At 38.5% G+C, this 22,677-nt stretch overlaps 1 long non-coding RNA gene across 1 annotated transcript in view; it reads right to left on the reverse strand.

The window, feature by feature from the left end:
* The window catches only part of LOC133617752 (uncharacterized), a 62,205-nt gene that overhangs the window by 19,331 nt on the left and 20,197 nt on the right, over positions 1-22,677 (reverse strand). Inside the window, exon 3 of the long non-coding RNA XR_009817065.2 lies at positions 6,379-6,456. This is a non-coding gene — a long non-coding RNA (uncharacterized lncRNA). The remainder of the gene's footprint in view (positions 1-6,378; positions 6,457-22,677) is intronic.

Here is a 22,677-nt window from a genome sequence, read left to right on the forward strand (position 1 = left end):
CTGGCGGCACGTGGGCGTTCACATCCACTTCTGTCTTTTTAACGAATGGGGAAAGGGGGAGTGACGTATGCCGTAAAGCTAGTCAGCACATTTTTAGTTTTTTGTGCGGCAGGGGTTCAACTCAGTTTCAAAGTCGGCCTCAAAATGATGCCCTGTATACACGTGAGGGGCGTTTTACCAATCAGAGAGAGTATGGCCAGAGAATCTCCTAAGTCAGACCTGGGCAAATTAAGGCCCGTTAAGCTTTTCAATCTGGCCCGCCGGACATTCCCAAATAATTTTTTTATTTTTTTAAGATGGAAACTGGAGCTGCCATTATGATGTGCAGTGATGTTTTCAAATGACCGTAAGTCTTGAACTATACAAAGTATTTCAATGGTTGGAATCTGCGCTTTTGCATGATATACTAGTTACTATGGTCATCTAAGTCACAGCAGCTCAGACGAGGCACCAATCAGTGTGGCTGGGGAGCGTTTCCACAGAGTGTCAGCCTGAAATGCAGGTGTCAGGGACAGATGCGGAAGGAGATTTTTACAACAAAGTTCTAAAGCTTAGTGATATATCAGATGTATCAGATAGTAGGTGGGGGTTTTTTACCCTTCGGGTTCATATTTCACTGTGTTTGTTGCATTTGTGTTGCGTTTCGCATGATTGTAAAATATGTCGATCGAGAGGGGGTGTGACATTCATATGTTGTCAATATTTAGTGTTTTGTTCTTCATATTGTAAATCCCACATTCTTTATATTCATGTACATTCTGGGTGTCTCATTCAGAAAACATTTTTTTAAATTCCATTCCGTTTTTAAGGCGGTCTGTCATAATGTTTTTAGCATTCAATCAGACATTATTGTGAGGTTTTGCATTAGTGTTCCTAAAAATAAATATACCGGCCCCCAGACACATTTTTTTCTCTAAATTTGGTCCCCGTGGCAAAATAATTGCCCAAGCCTGTCCTAAATGATTGGTCAAAAGCCACCCGTGACTACAGGGTGCCATTTTAAGGCCAACTTTGAAACCGAGTTGGCCATACTCTCTCTACACGCGGCTCTGGTCCAGGGTGTACCTCGCCTTTCACCCAAAATCAACTGGGATAGGCTCCAGCTTGTTTACCCATGACCCTAATGAGGACAAGCATTATAGAATGGATGGACTGAAAAATGCTTTTGGTTATTTTAATAGACATTTCAATAAATTACCTGCAGAAAATTTTTTTTTAGCAGTATCCATCATAAAGTGTACTACTTTAGTACCTTTAAAAATGACAGGGTGTAGTTCAGAGGTGTCGAACTTGTTTTCATCAAGGGCCACATCGCAGTAACAGTGAATGTCAAATATAAAAGTATAATCGCCTCATTGTATTATTGCACAATTGCCTATGCATTTGGTTATTTGATTTGTGTACGTACAAATTGATGGATACCTTGTTTTGAAATCGTAAGTCAAGGTGACTAGCAGATATTTATTTATTTAAATATTGATTGTTATTTTTACAAACTATAATACGGTATAAAATAATTAGGGGTGCTAAAAAATATTTGTTTCCACATCCGAATCCCGATTTTTCAATAATTTTCAGAAATCAATTTTTTATTTTTTTTTGGGGACTAATTAATTTAAATAATAAAAAAAAATGTTTAGACCATCTCTATGCTTACATGGTGCACATATGTGTCATACGTCAGCAACCAAAAGGAGGTTTAGTAACCTGTAAGCTGTTTTGTTAAGGCTTTGTTATCATTATACCAAATAATACATTGCAAAATCAGTTTGAATCTCCTCACCCCAAGAATCGGAATCGGATGGCGAGGTGCCCAAAGATTCACACCAATAACAATTGAATATTTGTGTATACTGTATATCAAAGTTTAAAACATATGAAATTTCATGTGTTTCATAAATTTTTTTCTGTCAAAATGGAAACAATGAAAACATTTGGTAAGAAAGATGAAGTATGCACATTATTTCAAGGCTTTCGCGGGCCACGTTAAATGACGTGTCAGGCCGGATGTGGCCCCCGGGCCTTGAGTTTGACACCTGTGGTGTAGTTGGATTACTATGGCATATACTGTAATCATCATCGTGGTCTTCTCTGGGTCAAGAATGAAGAAAAGGACTGAAGTGACATCACCATACCAAATATCAGTTGCTCCTAGTTGAATCATTTGAGATAAAAAAAACGCCCCTCTCCATGTTTCTCTCGCTCATATATGTACATGATCCGCCGAACGAAAATGTGCCCTCTTTGTTTTGTTTGGGCCGGATTTAATTTGACTGCTGTTGGAAAATTACACATAATTACCGCCTGTGAACGCTTATGCCGCTCATTCCTCGCTCTCCAGCTCTCACGTGTTCGCTGCATTGACACAAACTTCACATATACCGTCACAAACGCTCCCGTATTCAAATTCATATCATGGGGTCCCCATTGTTCCCATTATGTGATTAATGTGATGAGATTACCAGGACACACTGCACATGATTACATGTATTTGTTTAATAAATCTTCTACTTCTACTTCTACGCACACAAAAGGGTAAAAATTTGACAAAACACGCACCGCTACTGTGTTGCCTGTTAGTTGCTGGCAGCGTGACCCGATAGATGCAGAGACGTTAGACGACGTGCACAAGTTATTTTAATTCGGGACATTGCAAGAACAAAAGTGAAAGAATCCATCAAATAGTTAGTTAACAATGAAGAACGGGTGTGCTAGCAGTAGTACGTTTACACTGCACCAAAGCGGACCGAATTAGATTTTTTTCTAAATCAAATTTTTTTCGAGCTGCCTGTTTAGATTACAAGTAAAATCTGATCATTATCAGACTCCAGTGTGATGAGTCACAATTGGCAAAGGTTAGGGCAAAACATCACGGACTGGCCAATCAGAGGCAAGATAAGGCGGGTCATCGAAACAAGTAAGCAAAATCCTAACAGACACAACTCATGTCACATGACGACGAGGGAGTCGGAGACAGAGGGACGCTTCAAGCTGACTTATAAAATAAAAAACATACTTAAAAAAAAATGGCAGAATAGAGTTGTCCTTTAGTGATGAAGACAGCGTGCAGGAAACCCACAATAATGCGTGTCCTTAGCCATATTTATATAAGTGTATGCAAATGTATGCCACAAACCTTAGTTTTTAGTTGTTTACTCTGTGAACCAAAATAATAACTGCTCTCTTCATCTCAGACATCCGACAGAAATTTAGGAACACACATTAAGGTGAGTTGAGTTCATGAAAAGTTTTACTGCGCATAACCATTACCAACTGTTCCCAAACAACACACAAGTCATTGTTTGTTGTTGTTTTTTGTCACAATATAGATAGATACTGTTTTTTTGTTTTTTGTTCTGTCTACACTTCTTTTAAAATGTAATAATCACTTATTCTTCTGTTGTTTGATACTTTACAATAGTTTTGGATGATACCACAAATTTAGGTATCGATCTGATACAAATAGTTACAGGATCATACATTGGTCATATTCAAAGTCTTCATGTGTCCAGGGACGTATTTCCTGAGTTACAAACATAATATAAATTTAAAAATACAAAAATAAATTTTGTGATGCTAAAAAATATCGATGTAATCATAGTAGTATCGACTAGATACGCTCCTGTACTTGGTATCATTACAGTGGATGTTAGGTGTAGATCCACCCGTGGCATTCGTTCACATTCAGGAACGGCGTCATTAGCGGTGACGCCGGTGAGCTACGGTGTGTAGTGAAGCATGATTCGTCGTCCTGCAGGGATGATACTTGTAAGAAACGTACTTTATTTGTCATCATGGAGGCGAGGATTAGTGATTTAGAAGTAGCTAAAACGCTGCTGACTGCGGGTGAACTTAGCTGCTAACTAGCTAGCTAGCCATGTCTTAAAGCACCTCTTCCTGAGGGTGTTTCAGTGTTATAGCTTCACCTTTATCGTTAGTTTTTAAGCCAAAATGCGTCCATTCTCCCTTTTCTGTCTACACACTGTGTCTGCTTGTAAGTACTCCGTGATTGTGCGCTGCCGAACATGCTTGTCTGCTCGTAAACCAGCAATGACATGATGTGACGACGACGGGCCAGGGGGGTGCTGGACCGTTACTTTTTAGAGACGGTATAGTACCGAATATGATTCATTTGTATCACGGTACTATACCAATACCGGTATGCCGTACAACCCTAGTAACTTGCTACAATTCTCTGGGGATAGCTTCCCCTGTAGCTTAGCTACATTTAATCGACAGTGACTTGTAGCTTAGCTTACTACATTTTCCAAGTAGCTTGCCCATCACTGTCCAAAGCATTTTGAGCACAACCCATAGGGGACGCATTTATGTGCAAAAATGAGGACACCCATGTAAACATGATATGCAGCGCATATCTTCTCACTGACGCACACACAAACATGCACACCTCAAGGCTGATAATAAGACTGCGAACGTATGATTTATGCTTTCATAGTGAAATCTAATTGATTTGATTCATCACGTTCCCTCTCCACTAATTCAATTACCGCAACAAATTACAAACATTAGACCACGAGGGTGCCCGCGAGTAAAGCTGTTTGTTTTCGCTTTCTTATATTACGCGTTGCTGGAAGATTGGGATCAATTCATTTTATGGCCCAGAACAGAAAATCCATGATGAAGCTTGACCCGAGAGCCCTCAAAATATCCACAAGGCAGTTGAACAATTACAAAACAATATTGAAATCTCTAATAAGCATGGTACAACATGCATTCATATACATAGTTCATGTAGTGTGTATTATACCGTATGTCTCATCTGTTTATCACTGAGCACATAGATTAAAGTACGGAGGCTTTTCAAATTCTATTAAGTACTTTACTTTACTTTACATGGTGCCCTTTGACCTTTATATACAGTAGATTAGTTGACCCGTCTTATCCAAGCTTAGCGTAAATATGTTATTGCTGTGGTCTTATCGCTCAGTCCATTCTGATTGGACCGTTCCTTTATTATGTGTTTTCATCACAGATTGCAGATTTACTGTAGATTCGATAGAAAAGTCATGTTTATTTTCACATCCGCCAAGGAGGTAATGTATTTTTTTCTCAGTTGGCAGGATTACGGCAAATATCAGCGGGGTTATGGGCTGACAAAGAAAACTAGGGGGACAACAAACAAATTGTCATCGAAAATGCCACAATTTGCATGTCAGGCCAGTTTTAGGCACTTTGAGTCTGTAATGTTTTCCTTTTCAGGCTCCAAAATAGCATCAATCATAATGCCCTTAAATTCTGACAGCTGCTTTTTTTTCATTCCCTTTTGGTAACAATGCAGTATATTTTATTGTAATTTGTCTCTTATTTCACAGAAATCAATCCATGTTTCTTGGAAAAATAACACACTTCAAACAATGTCCAATGAAAAACCTGTATCTCCAAAGTTTGACTTTTTTAAATCCAAATTACACCAAGAATGAATAATACATGACACAAACCCAAAAAACCAGTGAAGTTGGCACGTTGTGTGAATCATAAATAAAAACAGAATACAATGATTTGCAAATCCTTTTCAACCTATATTCAATTGAATAGAGTGCAAAGACAAGATACTTAACGTTCGTACTGGAAAAAGGTGTTCTTTTTTGCAAATATTACTATGATTTGGCGATGCAGGTTTTTAATTGGACAATTCCAAAAATGTGCAAATCTTTTCATCCCGAAAACAAAAAAACACTTATCTTTGCCTTTCTCGTAAAAAAAAATTACAATTTATAAACTCACAACATTTGGAGGCAGGGGTTTTCCATTGGACTAATCACTAAATGTGTTGAACATATATATATACTGCAGATAGTTTCATCACCCATTCTCCCAACAAAGAAATATATGTTTATTGTCCATCCATCCATTTCCTACCGCTTGTCCCTTTCTGGGTCGTGTGGGGTACTGTCATTAAGCTCTAATGAAAAAAAGTTATATTATGTTTTATGATAAAATTACATAGTTTTTTTTTTGTTTTTTTTTCATTTTTATTTGAAAGGCATTAAAAATTTATTTTTGTTGGGGGAAGAGGGTGATAAAATTATCTCAAGTATACGGTATTTTATTTATTTATTTATTTTAACAAGAAAGGGCAAGAAAATTATTTTTGGTTTAGTCCAATAAAAAAACTTTTTTTTACTGTTTTTTTACTGACACATCCCAAAAATGTGTCGATCATTTCACCCCCCAAAATAACTTCCTGTGACTTTCAGATAACATTTTAAAAAAAACAGGACTACAGCGTTTTCCCTGGACAAGTCACAACATTTGATGTTTTCACAATAAAAAAAACATTTTATAGTTTTTCGGGATTTTTGGAAATGCAAACTTTTCAGTGGACACAGTGACAAAATAAAGGAGTTGTGTACTTACAGTATGAGGGTGTACAGTCTAATTTGGTGAAGGCACTTCATTAAACTCAACCCAAACTCATGTTTAAATCAAGGTGACCTGTAAAAAGAAAGAAAATAAATATCTAAAAGCTGTACTGTAGTCTTCCAACCTTGTCTGAACGTTGGTGATGTCATCATGACATAACCAGGAATATTTTTGACAGCTTCACCAGCCGCCATCAAAACATGATTATATAACAGTGTAGAAGGGGCCTAATCTTCATCTTTATGTAAAATGTGTGTGTGTGTGTGTGTGTGTGTGTGTGTGTGTGTGTGTGTGTGTGTGTGTGTGTGTGTGTGTGTGTGTGTGTGTGTGTGTGTGCCGGCCCTTTAAGATTCAGCCTAATGTTTGACTTTGAGAGGAAGGATGCGTCAACTTTTGAATAAAACTAAGCTTTTTTGACTGTGACTTTGCAATTCAATGGCTGCTGGACACCATCATGTATACATTACACGTTATAAATTACACTTTCCCATGCCAGGCCGAGAGTTGGTGACATAATACATAATTGTGGCACTAAAGTGGATGGTAAATTCAGTGGGAGCAGCTGAGTGAGAAGTGAGGAAAGAAAAAAAGGGATGAGGAAAATAAGAAGGAAGCCCTGAAGTTGTGAAATTTAAAGGTACAGTGAGAATTTATAAAGAGTGTAAAGATAAAGCACATAAAAAGGGGATATGGAATATTGGAAAAACAGAGCAACGCTAATCAGCAGACAGAAAAGTAGAAAATGAGTGACAGGAAAGAGGAGGAGGAGATGTCGGAGGGAAAGATCCCAAAGAAGTCAGTCCTGAGGAGTTAGGAAAAAAACTCTGACCTAATCTGCCGCATTTTATGGCACTGGATTTAGAAGGGTGGTGGCTGTGGACGGACTCAAAAGACAGGAAGGAGACTAAAATGTATTCTTGTTTACTTTTGTTCCCATTTACTGAACATTGATTTACATTTTTACAAAACAGCCTTGTATTGACCACTTGTTGATATCACTCTCGAGTAGACAAAGAGAGACTCAAGCAACAGCGCCTCTGCTGGTTGCAACAAAGAAGTGCAACACATTTTTACTCGTTAGGATTGACCCAAACCATACACTTTTAATAAATAAATTAAGACCGTGAACGTCTCAGAGTTTGTTATCAAGTTTGCAAATGACAGAGGAGTTCTGGTGCTAATTTAAAAATAATGTCGATCAATGACAATATTAATAATTAATAATAACCTGCTACCCAAGAATGTACAACAATTCTTCTCAACAAAAGAGGAGAAATATAACCTTAGAGGAAAATCTAATTTAAAACACTTTTCAACCTATATTCAATTGAATAGACTGCAAAGACAAGATACTTGGCGTTCAAACTGGAAAATGTTATTATTTTTTGCAAATATTAGCTAATTTGGAATTTGATGCCTGCAACATGTTTCAAAAAAGCTGGCACAAGTGGCAAAAAAGACTGATCAAGTTGAGGAATGCTCATCAATCGCTTATTTGGAACATCCCAGAGGTGAACAGGCTAATTGGGAACAGGTGGGTGCCATGATTGGGTATAAAAGCAGCTTCCATGAAATGCTCAGTCATTCACAAACAAGGATGGGGCGAGGGTCACCACTTTGTGAACAAATACGTGAGCAAATTGTCGAACAGTTTCAGAACAACATTTCTCTACGAGCTAGTGCAAGGAATTTAGGGATTTCACCACCCATCCATCCATCCATTTTCTACCGCTTATTCTCTTCGGGGTCGCGGGGGGCGCTGGAGCCTATCTCAGCTACAATCGGGCGAAAGGCGGGGTACACCCTGGACAAGTCGCCACCTCATCACAGGGCCAACACAGATAGACAGACAACATTCACACTCACATTCACACACTAGGGCCAATTTCTACGGTCCGTAATATAATTTCATTTCATTTTTTATTTATCTCCTTCATTGATGTACATCTTTGATCGATAGACAATTATACCTCAATTATACAATTATACATTTACACACCAATGCCTGAGAAGGAGCAGGATGAAGAAAACTCTTATATTTTCCTGCCCCCTTCAACATAACACGTAGTCCTACTTAATGGATATCATATAAACCAACAATTGCATCCAAATATAATGAAAACAAACAAAAAACACACAAAAAAACACAACAAGTGCAAAACTTCATGAAGTACAAACCGAACAACAACAAAAAAAGTAATATACACCTCACGGGATGATACAAAACAAATACAAATCCAGGCAAAAAAATAAGTAAAATAATAAATACAAAAAAGCAAAATGTAAACACATCAAAAGGTTCAGAGAATCTGGAGAAATCACTGCACGTAAACGATGATATCACGGACCTTCGATACCTCAGGCGGTTCTGCATCAAAAAGCGACATCAGTGTGTAAAGGATAACACCACATGGGCTCAGGAACACTTCAGAAAACCACTGTCAGTAACTACAGTTTGTCGCCACATCTGGAAAAGCAAGTTAAAACTGTACTATGTAAAGCGAAAGCCATTTATCAACAACACCCAGAAACGTCGCCGGCTTCGCTGAGCCCGAGCTCATCTAAGATGGACTGATGCAAAGTAGAAACGTGATCTGTGGTCTGACGAGTCCACATTTCAAATTGTTTTTTGAAACTGTGGATGTCGTGTCCTCCGGAACAAAGAGGGAAAGAACCATCCAAAGTGTTATAGGCGCAAAGGTCAAAAGCCAGGTCAAAAGTCTGTGATGGTATGGGGGTGTATTAGTGATCAAGGCATGGGTAACTTACACATCTGTGAAGGAACCATTAATGCTAAAAGGTACATACAGGTTTTGGAGCAACATACTGTATGTTGCCATCCAAGCAACGTTATCATGGACGCCCCTGCTGATTTCAGCAAGACAATGTCAAGCCACGTGTTACAACAGAGTGGCTTCATAGTAAAAGAGTGTGGGTACTAGACTGGCCTGCCTGTAGTCCAGACCTTGTCTCCCATTGAAAATGTGTGGCGCATAATGAAGCGTAAAATGCGACAACGGAGACCCCGGACTGTTGAACAACTTAAGCTGTACACTCTTAGAAATAAGGGTTCCAAAAGGGTTCTTCTACAAGGGCTGAGGTTCTAACTGGAACCATTTGCTTCTGAAAAACCCTTTCCCGAAGAAAGGGTTTTTCAAGGGTTCTTGGTAACGCTAATGGTTCCAGTAAGAACCATTTTGATCCAGAGAACCCTTTAAAACCCCTTTTCTGAATAATTGGTTTTAAAAGGGTTCTCACTAACACTAAGGGTTCTAGTAAGAACTATTTTGATCCAGAGAACCGTTTTTGGAAGAACGAGTTCTTCAGGGATTGTTGAAAGCATGGGTAAGATCCTGTGTCACCAGGGACATACTTCCTGATAACATTTGCCAATAATGGTGCAAAATACATTTCCTTGTGACTATTGATACAAATACTTTTCATATACAATTTTTTTGTTTATTTTAAAGCAAGCTCTTCTTCCCCAGATCCTGTTGATCAAACTGTAACATAATTGCCCATCATGGGATTTGAACACCTGCCACCCAGTCCAAAGTCACTGGCAATAGTGACTGAGCTAACCAGCTGGCTACCTTCAGTCATCAGGTCCACCATACTAGTCTATTACCTTACACCTTCTGATCAGACATACAAATAATGGCAGTCCTATAACTGAAATGTTCTGTTACCAATTTATTTCCACAACCATTAATTATAAGAAAGCAAGATCTTCATCAGCAAATCTTGTTGACTCCGGCAAAGATTAGCTGTGACTGAGAGGACCATTTTTGAAATCTGCCTTGACAACTGCTGTCTGGCTGGTGATTCCATTTGAGAAATAGCTCAGTGATTTAGGAGCTGGTTCTTGGTGCCAAAGAACCTGGGTTCAAGCCCTGACAAAGGTGGTGATGACAGCTCATGAAAATGCCAGATGGTCTTTGTGAAGCAAACATATACATTTTAGAGTCATGATAGATTAAACATCAGTTAATAACTTATGGAGCAAATCGAATCAATTAAAAAATCAAATTACCAATATCTCCATTCTGTCTAGATGCAATATGTGTATTTTCAGATTTTTGTCTTGATAACTGATATATTTACAGTGGTTTCAAATCTGCATGCACAACAGTGAATGGCTTAATCAATTTGTGAAGCCACTGTTGAATTGTCACTTGCCAATTAGCTCAGCATGATAGACCACAGTCTTTGGTTCTATTGTTGTGGATTTTAGCCTCAACTGGTGCAAAAGGAACATTATAATGTCAACTGTCTTGCCTTCCTGTTCTCCTGTTTGCCAAAAAACCTGCCTTAATTTGCCAAAAATTGCCCGGACCCGACCCATCGCTGCGCAGCAGTTATAATTGTGTTTATTTAGTTTAGTTACACTACTCCCTTCTTCAGGAGGAAATGACACACAGCAAAGAACTAGCAAGGTGGTCCCTGCAGCAAGGATATAACCCCTCTTTCTGGGGCATCTAAGTGAGCTATATGACTCACTGGACAAAGGCTTTTGAAAGTTTGTTACAAGTCAGGTGATCTAGGGATACAGTTTGAAGTTGTGAGTTCAAGGCCTGGTTGATGCAGAGTGACCATGTTAATGCATACTGAGGTGATGTGTGGATTAGTGACAGACAAGTTAAAAAATATTAAACACTTATTTTACAGACAATTTTACTCATGTATTTGTCTCCTCCTCATACTTTTCCATGATCGGCCTCATCCCATGGCTGCTGTACCCTGCTGACTGGCTTAGTCGAGTTGTGAAGCTGCACATAAGTTCATTGATAGACAACGGTCTTTGATGTCAGAGGCCAAGCCTTAACTGATGCAAAAAACACACTGTAATGCTGACTTTTAGGCTACTACATCAGGGTTTGTTGATGCTGGGAATTGAACCCTGATCTCCCAGGGGAAAGGGCAAGGTTTGGTGTGTTGGGCCAGGCAGCTGGCATGATGGTGGCTGTCATGTGTGAGATAAGAGCTGGTTGCCCCTTGGATTGCACCACATGGTCTGGTCTTCCCTGCCTACAAACCAGGTGTGACATACCAATAGTGATTACTGTGAACAGAACAAAACAAAGAAGAACAGGAGAGAGAACAGAAGAAACTTCAGAGAATCAAGGTGAGCTAAATATAATATCTTATTTCAGCATGCTTGACCCTAGCTGAGGACTTTTACGGTAAAAGGTGGACTAAGCATTTGTTTCTTGTTATGTTTTGTTCGTTTGCTTATTTGTTTGTTTTCTTGTAGAAAACAAACAAACAAATTGTATTGTGGCCAAACAATACAATACCTGACAAAGCTCTGCTGAGAGCTGCCATAACAAAATAGGTTACCGTACAATATATCTGTACAATTAATCTTAAATCATCCTAAAAAGGTTATCGTAGTTGTTATTTTAATGAAATATTATAGTATAAATTGTCAATGTTAGAAGGAGCTTTAACGTTGTCGGTAGCGGCGTTGAAGTCGCCATCCAGCTCGTCTTTGGAGGGATGGGTGGGCTGGTGAGCACCATGGATCTAATACATCCATGTTGAGCACACACTAATGTGCGGGTAGGAGGAGCAGGGAGATTGGCTTGAGCTTGGTCTCCAACATAGTGGTAGCAGAAAGATAACACAAGACAAAGGTTACAGAGAGGATGATTCTTCCATATTATATAACTTTTTAAAAAACATGTACACCTCATCTTAATGGTTACCTCTTACTATAATGCTTGTCATTTTTCTTGAATGCATATAGGCTCAGGAGAGTGAAGAATGTAGAGAGGATGAAAGGAGCATTGAAGCTAATATCAATGAAATGTCTACAGAGATGCTTAAGGTACACCCAGATCTGAACTCTTTAAAGGAGAGAATGAGACAAACCTATGCATACCGAAAGACCTTCATGGCAACTGCCAAGGCAGAGGAAATCATCGAAAAGTTTCCCGCACTGAAGCTTCCTAAAATAGTTGGTATCTTCAAGCATTGAATTGACCATATTTAATTGTATGTGTATTATTTCATTTATGATCATCAAGTATTTTGAGATGACACTTTTTATCCCTCCTTACAGCTTCTGTGGGAGATGAAGGAGCAATTCCTTGTAGAAGCTGATCGCAGAATGGCCACAGAGGTGGATCGAATGGCAACGAAGAGCATCTATGTGTGACCTAAAGGACTGCTGCCAGAGGGCAATCAATGCCTGCCTGGATGATTCAGTAAGACGAGGTATCTAGGCCTATATGTGTATCTATAGGAGCCACAATCTGTATTTCTGAAAACAAAAAATATTACAGAATAATTGTATTTCCTCAGGACTCATTAGGGATGCAGCAATTCTACTGCTGCCTTCCATTTTCAGAGAGGACTCATCCTTTCTATACACTCTACTGGCGGTAAATACTGCATTTAAGGTCAAGATTTAGGAATTGGCATTATCCATATTATGGCAACATTGAGTAATTTTGCTGTTTTCACAGCAGGTTTTATTTACTGACATGTATCTGTTTTTATTGCATAGGAGCCAAGCGTGCCTACTCCAGCAATCATGCTCCATAACACACACGAGGGGAACCCTTTGCAGGCACAAAGGATAACCCTATACCTGGATGGTATACAGGTTTTGACTGAGGACAGCAGCATGGACATATCATATGCTATGAGTGCATTAATGTCACTCTATTTTGTTTTTGCTGTCCAGTACCCAAAGGAACTGAGAAAAACTCTTATTTTCATTGAAAGATTTGTGTTGGGGATCAAGGACCACAGTGTTGTACCCATTTCAGTGAAGAGACTATACAACTGTGTCGGAAGTGGGGAGTAGTGAGTAGATGTGTTGCAGCATGGGATTTCATGCTTTATGTTCTTGTTAATGGTCAAATTCCTGCTGCTGCCCTTTGTTTGTACATATTGATAAAAAAAATATCCCTTATTTAATACATATTTTGAACCAATACATTTTGTTTGATTTTGGCATAGTGATGTCCCTAGACTTCCATTATTGTTACAATACGTAACATTTTGAGTACTTGTTACATAACACTGAAAAGTATTTCAACATTATTTAAATCAATGTGAAAACTTTGTGGGATTCCCTCACTTTCTCATGATTCTATTCCACTGTCACAATTAGTACATACAGTATGTACACTGATTCTTTTCATTGGACTATGCATTCTTTTATTGTTTGTAGATAGCTTACAATAAGGCGCAGTAAATGCAGTAAGTGCACCTTGGATTGATTGAACTAAAACTATTTTGTTTCTCTTTCTGCCATGTCACCATTGCTGGAGATTTATTTACACAAATTCACCTACTGAGGACAGCATGATGTGTCTGGCCTGTCATGTTGCTGATTCCACTGGACCTATGCTGACTTTTGACCTGTTCTCCCCTGGGACCTACACAGCCTCTCCTGTTTTGTTGGACTATCTTTAAATAAATGTTTTTCACATTAAAATGTTTTGAATGTTTGTTCAATGTCAACATGATAAATGACCACAATATAATATGAACTAAACTGATCTGTAGAATACAATATGGTTCTTTATAGAACCCTCAGAAGACAAAACGGTTATCGGTGAAAACCTCTGAAAAGGGATGTTTTTAGAACCCCCTGTGTCAGGTCTAGATGAAACCTTTGAAACATGAAATAGTTCTTAGTGGAACTCCCTGTGTGGGTTCTAGATGAAACCCTTGAAACATGAAAGGTTTCTTAGTGGAACTCCCTGCATGGGTTCTAGATGAAACCCTTGACAAACGAAAGGGTTCTTAGTGGATCTCCCTGTGTGGGTTCTAGATGAAACCCTTGAAATACGAAAGGGTTCTTAGTGGAACTCCCTGCGTGGGTTCTAGATGAAACCCTTGAAATACAAAAGCGTTCTTAGTGGAACTCCCTGTGTGGGTTCTAGATGAAACCCTTGAAATACGAAAGGGTTCTTAGTGGAACTCCCCGCGTGGGTTCTAGATGAAACCCTTGAAATACAAAAGCGTTCTTAGTGGAACTCCCTGTGTGGGTTCTAGATGAAACCCTTGAAATACGAAAGGGTTCTTAGTGGAACTCCCTGTGTGGGTTCTAGATGAAACCCTTGAAACATGAAAGGGTTCTTAGTGGAACTCCCTGTGTGGGTTCTAGATGAAACCCTTGAAACATGAAAGGGTTCTTAGTGGAACTCCCTGCGTGGGTTCTTTGTAGAACCTCTCATGGGGGGTTCTGGGTGGAACCTTACACACACAGTTCTAGGTACAACCCTTCATGTTGGGTTCTAGGTAGAACCCTCCAAAAGGGTTCCAAGTGGAACCTTTATAAAAAGGTTCTACCTGGAGCCAAAAAGGGTTCTCCTATGAGGACGAGCCGAAGAACCTTATATGGTTCTACTTAGCACTTTTATTTCTAAGAGTGTACATCAAGCAAGAATGGGAAAGAATTCCACCTGAAAAGCTTCAGAAATGTGTCTCATCAGTTCCCAAACGTTTACTGAGTGTTGTTAAAAAGGAAAGGCCATGTAACACAGTGGTAAAAATGCCCGTGCCAACTTTTATGCAACGTGTTGCTGCCATTAAATTCTAAGTTAATGATTTTTGCCAAAAAAAAATGTACGTTTCTCAGTTCGAACATTAAATATCTTGTCTTTGCAGTCTATTTAATTGAGTATAAGTTGAAAAGGATTTGCAAATCATTGTATTCTGATTTTATTTACGAATTACACAACGTGCCAACTTCACTGGTTTTGAGTTTTGTATTTGTTGAAAACAAAACATTACGGCCGTTAGCAAAGAAAAATTTATAAATTAGGTTCAAAGCGTGGGGGGGGGAAAGGAGCGGCTTATAGTCCGGAGGATACAGTCCTCATATTTTTCCCCAGTGACAGTAATATTGGCGTCCCTGTGTGACATGCAGACACATGGTCTTGTCACTGGTGATGGACAAAACATCCAGGGCGCTTGGCATAATAACGGAGGCAGGTTGCAGTCGTGACAGAGTGTCCTCACGAACATCACATTAAGTAGGCCATGATGGCCAGCCCATGACATATCTGAAGAGGTACCCGATGTTCCCTGTGTGCGTGTGTCTTTCCAGACTCTCATCACATTGTGATTATAGTATCTGCTGCTGTGGGGACATGTCAGGGTGCTGTAATATAAACCTGCTGTTATGTCTCCATCAAGAGCTGCAATTCATTAATGAATGTGATACTGTCTTCCTGTGTGCGTGCGTGTGTGTGTGTGCGTGTGTGTGTGGTTTCTTTCTTCCTGGGGTTATTTGGCTGGTTGCTGTGTTCTGACGAGCCAACAGTTATCTACGGGTTAAAACGTCAACAACATCACGCAAAACATCACCGAGTGATTTTAAGCAAAGCACGTTTGCGTGACAAAGGGCAAAAAAATCCCAACTCTCATACAAGCGGAAAAAAGAAGCTACTAATATGTAGCAACTAGTGTTGTCCTGATACCAATATTTTGGTACCGCTACCAAAATTATTCTGGTACTTTTTGGTACTTTTCTAAATAAAATGGACCACAAAAAATGGCATTATTGGCTTTATTTTAACAAAAAATCTTACGGCACATTAAACATATGTTTTTATTGCAAGTTTGTCCTTAAATACAATTGTGAACATACAAGACAAATTGTATTTTATTAGTAAGTAAGCAAACAAAGGCTCCTAATTTAGCTGCTGACATATGCAGTAACATATTGTGTCATTTTCCAACCTATTATTTTGTCAACAAGTGGTAGAAAATGAATTATTAATCTACTTGTTCATTTACTGTTAATATCTGCTTACTTTCTCTTTTAACATGTTCTATATACACTTCTGTTAAAATGTAATAATCACTTATTCTTCTGTTGATTGATACTTTACATTAGTTTTGGATGATACCACAAATTTGGGTATCAATCCGATACCAAGTCGTTACAGGATCATACATTGGTCATATTCAAAGTCCTCATGTGTCCAGGGACATATTTCCTGAGTTTATAAACATAATATACATTAAAAAAAAATGAAAGAAGATGTTGTGATGCCAAAAAATATTGACGTAATCATAGTAGATACGCTCCTGTACTTGGTATCATTACAGTGGATGTTAGGTGTAGATCCACCAATGGCATTTGTTTATATTGGCGGCCCGGTACTTTTCATAGGCGGTATAGTACCAAATATGATTCATTAGTATTGCGGTACTATACTAATACCGGCATACTGTACAACCCTAGTAGCAACACTAAAATAAAGTAAAATGGAGAGAGAACAGGAAAATGTTTGCAGATGGCTACCGTCTCCTAGTAATGTTTTATAGGTACTTCTGCAAGTCTGAACGTTATCATAATCATCATCACAAACATCACAAGAAAACACACACAAGTGAGCCAAAGAAAAAGCAATACATACTTTGGATTTAATGGCTACAGTACATACACTATAGTCCGTTAAAAAATATTTAAATGGGAATTGAAAATGCTCAAATAAACATTTAAATGTCCTTCACCACATTACATCATTTTGTTTGTTTTTTTGTATTTTTAAAGCATGTTCTACAACATTTTTGCCCCGAATTAAGCATTTTAAAGCATAAAAGTGACAAAATGAAGTAACATATCAAAAGTACAGTAGTATGGACCCACCTGAGGAGACCAAACCAATTAGAGCACACTGTTCAGTATAGTGGCCACTGATTGGCTCAGCCTCAGGAAGCATTCCTATATTGGATTAAAATAGTGTAAATATGATTAAAGGGTGTTATTTCATGTCTAGAGGGCTCTCATAATATTAAGAAAACATATTTAGAAAGAAGTGAGCAATTTTTTATGCTTCAGCGATGAAAATATGAGATTTAAAATGAATGATTCCTACTTAAGTTCATTTATCGCGGTCATGTCTGGAACCAATTAAAAGCTATAAACAAGGGATTAGTGCTACTTGAGTACTGTGAAACTTTGAAAAATGTAATATTGACATAATAAAATAAAATTACACATAATTAATTGCTCTCTGCTAATAGAGGTTGGGGGCTCCGTTCTACACTATATAAAGACAATGGAGAAAAAAACGTGAAATATATGGGAATTATATTTAGAATATATTTAATTCATAGCTAAACCTAAAATAATTAAAATAACAGAAAAATGTAATAAACATTGAAATAATGTATTTGATGTTAATTAACTTAAACAAAATAAAATAATGTAAAATACATATACGACAGAATGATAGAACAGAATGAAATCACATGAAATAAAATTACAAAATAAAATGGCTGGTGTTAAACTGCCTAAAACCCAGTTTGTGTGAGAGTGAAAGGCCAAAAGAAAGATACAAATTTAAAACAATATTTTTAATATGTTTGAAATATCCATCCGGACAAGACAATAAGAGACACTGCTGTTGTTGTTTTAACCCTTAAAATACACTTCAAGTCTGCTGCTTCCCTGCAGGGAAAAGACCGACTATGACTGCTAACTACTAATTAGAGCACACTGTTCAGTATTGTGGCCACTGATTGGCTCAGCTTCAGGCAGCATTCCTATATTGGATTAAAAGAGTGTAAAGATGACTAAAGGGTGTTATTTCATGTCTCGAGGGCTCTCATAAAATTAACAAAACATATTTAGAAAGTAGCGTGCAATTTTTTATGCTTTAGCGATGAAAATATGAGATTCAAAATGAATGATTCCTACTTAAATTAATTTATCGCGGTCATGTCTGGAACCAATGAACAGCGATAAACAAGGGATTATTGTTACTTGAGTACTGTGAAACTTTGAAAAATGTAATATTGACATATTAAAATAAAATTACACATAATTAATTGCCCTCTGCCAATAGAGGTTGGAGCTCCGTTCTACACTATATAAAGACAATGGAGAAACAAATCTGAACTACATGGGAATTACATTTCGAATATTTTTAATTCATAGCTAAACCTAAAAAAATTAAAAGAACAGAAAATGTATTTGATGTTAATTAACTTAAACAAAATAAAATAATGTAAAATACAATTCAATAATCTAAAATACAATATGACAGAATGATAGAACAGAATGAAATAAAATTACAAAATAAAATGCCTAGTGTTAAACGGCTTAAAACACAGTTTGTGTGAGAGTGAAAGGCCAAAAGAAAGATACAAATTTAAAACAATTTATTTGATATGTTTGAAACATCCGTCTGAACGAGACAATAGGAGACATTGCTGTTATTTTTTTTAACCCTTAAAACACACTTGAAGTCTGCTGCTTCCCTGCAGGGAAAAGACCGACTATAACTGCTAACTACTTTCAGTTTTTCTGGCTTCTCCTCCTTTTGCAGGGCCTCTTCATCCTCCACCCCCTTGTTCTTACACTCTGTCACACACACACACACACACACACACACACACACACACGCACGCACGCGCACACGTGTGTGTACGTGTGTGCGTACGTGTGTCTGGGCGCTCACACTCTTTCAAAGATACATGAGAACACATAGAAATGCTCACACACACACACACACACACACACACACACACACACACACACACACACACACACACACACACACACACATTCCTAGTCGCTGGGCTGAGACGGTATGTGAACAAAGCACAGACAGAAAGAGAGAGGCGAGTGATTACTGCAGGAGAGAGGAGGAGAGCGCTAGTTGATGCCAGCTCTACTCCCAATCACCCCCACCCCCTCCCTGTATACATATATATACAGTATAGACGCTATATACACAGACTATAAATCTTGTGACTGTATGTGCAGGTTCAGATGACAGCACCTCCTTGTTGCTGCACTTATTTATCCAAGAAAGAAAATGCTGTGGCTTATTAAAGATAGAATCAGTAACACGTGTGCAGGCAAGAAGCACCAATGCAGGCGCTATAATAAACATGCATGTGTCTATCAAAACGGAGCAGTTTTATCATCGTAAAGGCAGAATTTTTTGATACAGCTCATTAGATAGTGCAAGTTGTTTGCGATCCTCCACAGAGTACAGAAAGTAGCTGTGGATAAAGCACGGGGCAGCTGCGCGGCACAACAGATCAATTTTACAAGCCCTCGCTCCAGCAAGAAGTCGGCTCCCTGGGCCGCCATATTTATCGCGTAGCTGGCAGAGTCCTTTTTCATGTAAAATGGTCAGTAAAACCTTCACTCAGGTCGTCCACGCGTCCGGATAAATCACCCGCGCCTGACAGCTTGTATCTCTTTATTGCTACATGCAAAACAGCTTCAAGCCTTCGCACTGTAAACTAAAGTGTGGTCCTGTTGGCATGTTAGCCAACAGGACCATCATCAGATGTCTCAGTATGAACACCTGGGTCGGTCACATCGTTTTTATAAGTACGCAGGTGGTCAGCCGTCCATCCATCTATCCATTTTCTACAGCTTATTCCCTTCGGGGTCAGCTACAATCAGGCGGAAGGCGGGGTACACCCTGGACAGCCAGTAGCTCAAAAATGCAATTGCTGGATGGACGTTATGTTTAATGTTTTTATTTCTGAGGATTCTCTTTCTCCATCATTTGTCATTGCACTGATCGCCTCATTCTGGCTACAGTGCCGAAAGCATTTGTGCTTAACTGTGCCAGTTTGCGCATCCTGCACGTCCATCCATCCATTTTCTACCATTCAAACGTGCTAAATACAGAAGCCAAAACAATGGCCGCAAAACAGTTTCAGTCTTGATGAATCACATTGTGATCGTTAAATGATTACATTTGCACCTCCTCCTCCCATTATTGTGGGCATTACAATAATCATTATATATTCAGCATATTCTTGAAATGAATTGTGCTCGCTATTTTGCTCGTTAAAGAGACGCAAATCTTTGGCACAAAAGCTAAGTAGATACATTTTGCATGTGCTAACAAGTTTGCACTTATTTTAATAAATGCAAACATTTAGTAGTTTAGGCCCTAACTGTTAGCATCTTATCATTGTCTACAGTCTCAGCATGCCTTTGAAATACTGTAGTACCTGGCAACATGAAATGTTATATCTGCCTTAGCGCTACCTTTACTCAATTTGCTACGTATGAATCTAGTAATATTAGCATGTTAGCGTTTAATCCAGTTTCATTAGGCCTTTAAAATAGCCCCTGCCTGCATTAGCACTATCCATCCATCCATCCATCCATTTTCGGGGGTGCTGGAGCCTATCCCAGTTGCACTCGGGCGGATGGCGGGGTACACCATGGACAAGTCGCCACCTCATCGCAGGGCCAGCATGAGCTCTATGTTGACTCAAATTGCTTGCTTTATTACAGTATTCTGTTAGCATGTTAACCTTTTATCCTGTCAATTAGGCCTTTGTCTCAATATTAACATTATCCCATTTTATTGTTACTGTGTAGGTTAATAGCATACTAGCTGGTACCATACTTAAATTTAACATGTTAGCACTTTAACTATATTATTATTATTCCTTTACACTAGCACCTAACAACTAGAAATGCTACATAAACAGCTATCTCTACTCAGTTTACTATACTGTATGTCAACAAGGGGACTATGGGGTGTTTTGTTTCCCCGGAATGCAAAGGAAAGTTGGAGCGGGCAAGGCGTGAAGGTAAGGACATATTTTATTATTACTATAAAAAAGGAACTAAAGGTGCGCACAAGGCGGAAGTACAAAAACTTGGCTAATGAAACAAAAACTTGCACAAAGGCAGAAACTATGAACATGAAGCAAAACTCGTTAACTGTGACATGAAAAAACAAAACTTACGTGGCATGGCAAGAAGCATAACTATGAACAGGCATGAGTATCAGAAGTAGCATGGCAAGAAGTGAGCAGAGGTAATGTCGCCAGGCTGACTGCCTGGCAACTACAAGTTTAAATACTGGTGACATGATTAGTGAAAACAGGTGCGTGACTCAAAATGCAGGTGAAACTAATGGTTGCTATGGTGACAAAACAAGGGAGTGAAAAAGCAGGAACTAAATGTACAAAACCCAAACAGAACATAACTTAAACAAAACATGATCACAGACATGACACCGTATGATTATCTACTAACTGTTAGCATGCTGGAACATTATCTAGTTTCATTAAGTCTACCATACCTACTATACTTTTTTTTTTACTATATAGTTTTCTACATGTTAGCATACCAACTGTTGGCATGTTCCATCCAGTCTCATTAGGCCTTTAAAATAGCACAATACCTGGCAGTATTGTATAATACTTATGGTTTTGCATTGGTGCTATCCATACTAAGTTGCTATGTAGTGGCTAGTACATAGCAACTTGGCAATGCTAATATGCTAACAGTTTGTATAAGATTAACAAGTAACTAGTATACCAACTGTGGTACACCAACCAGTCTTCCAACTGTTAGGACTTTAGCTTACATAAAATGCTAACATGCTAATAAGACAACAGTTGGTATACTATTGATGGCATCTTAGTATTTTAACATGCTTAACAGTTGGTACCAATTGTTGGAATGTTAGCTAACAGCAAATGCCAAAATGCTAGTAAGCTAACAGTTTGTAACAAGTAACTAGCAAGTATACCAACTGATGGCATCTTAGCATTTTAACACGCTTAACAGTTGGTACCAACTGTTAGAATGTTGGCGAACAGCAAAGGCCAACATGATAATCAGCTAACAGTTTGTATACTAGTAACTAGCACTAGTAACTAGTATACCAACTGATGGCATCCTAGCATCTTAACATGCTTAACAGTTGGTACCAACTTTTAGAATGTTAGCGAACTGCAAATGCCAACATGCTAATAAGCTAATAGTTTGTATACTAGTAACTAGCACTAGAAACTAGTATACCAACTGATGGCATCTTAGCATTTTAAAATGTTAACATTTCAGGGCTGCCAAGTTTCAGAAAATGTCAAGAGTGACTTTTGTAGCATGATGTATTCGAAAAATGTTGGCCTTTTTTAACACCAATTTGGCCTTTTTAAACGTCGATTTATACTTAAGACTGATGTCCTCACCTCCAGCAGCTCTTCCTGCACTGTGGCCTCCGATTGCCAGTCTTAATTAACCAGAAGTAGCTATTGTCTGTAATAAAAGTTGCAAACAGTTGATGCCAAAATGTGATTGCCTGGCAAAATATGAATTATTTCGTGGGTGCGCGCACCACTCACTAAACCTGCATTGCTTGGCTTCGTCTGTCCACAGCGGATTACTAGGTGTAAGACAAACACTTTATTTTCGTGGTTATTGTACCGGTGAGTTTTCTGTGGCTTTCTATGGCTCATATGGCTCCGGTGCAACTTCCTGTTTTCGCAACCGGTGATTGGATACTCACTTGGGACTCCCGAGTGAGTATCCAATCACAGTCT

The sequence above is a fragment of the Nerophis lumbriciformis genome, linkage group LG18 (genome assembly GCF_033978685.3).
Source record: "Nerophis lumbriciformis linkage group LG18, RoL_Nlum_v2.1, whole genome shotgun sequence".
In the NCBI taxonomy this organism is placed as follows: domain Eukaryota; kingdom Metazoa; phylum Chordata; class Actinopteri; order Syngnathiformes; family Syngnathidae; genus Nerophis; species Nerophis lumbriciformis.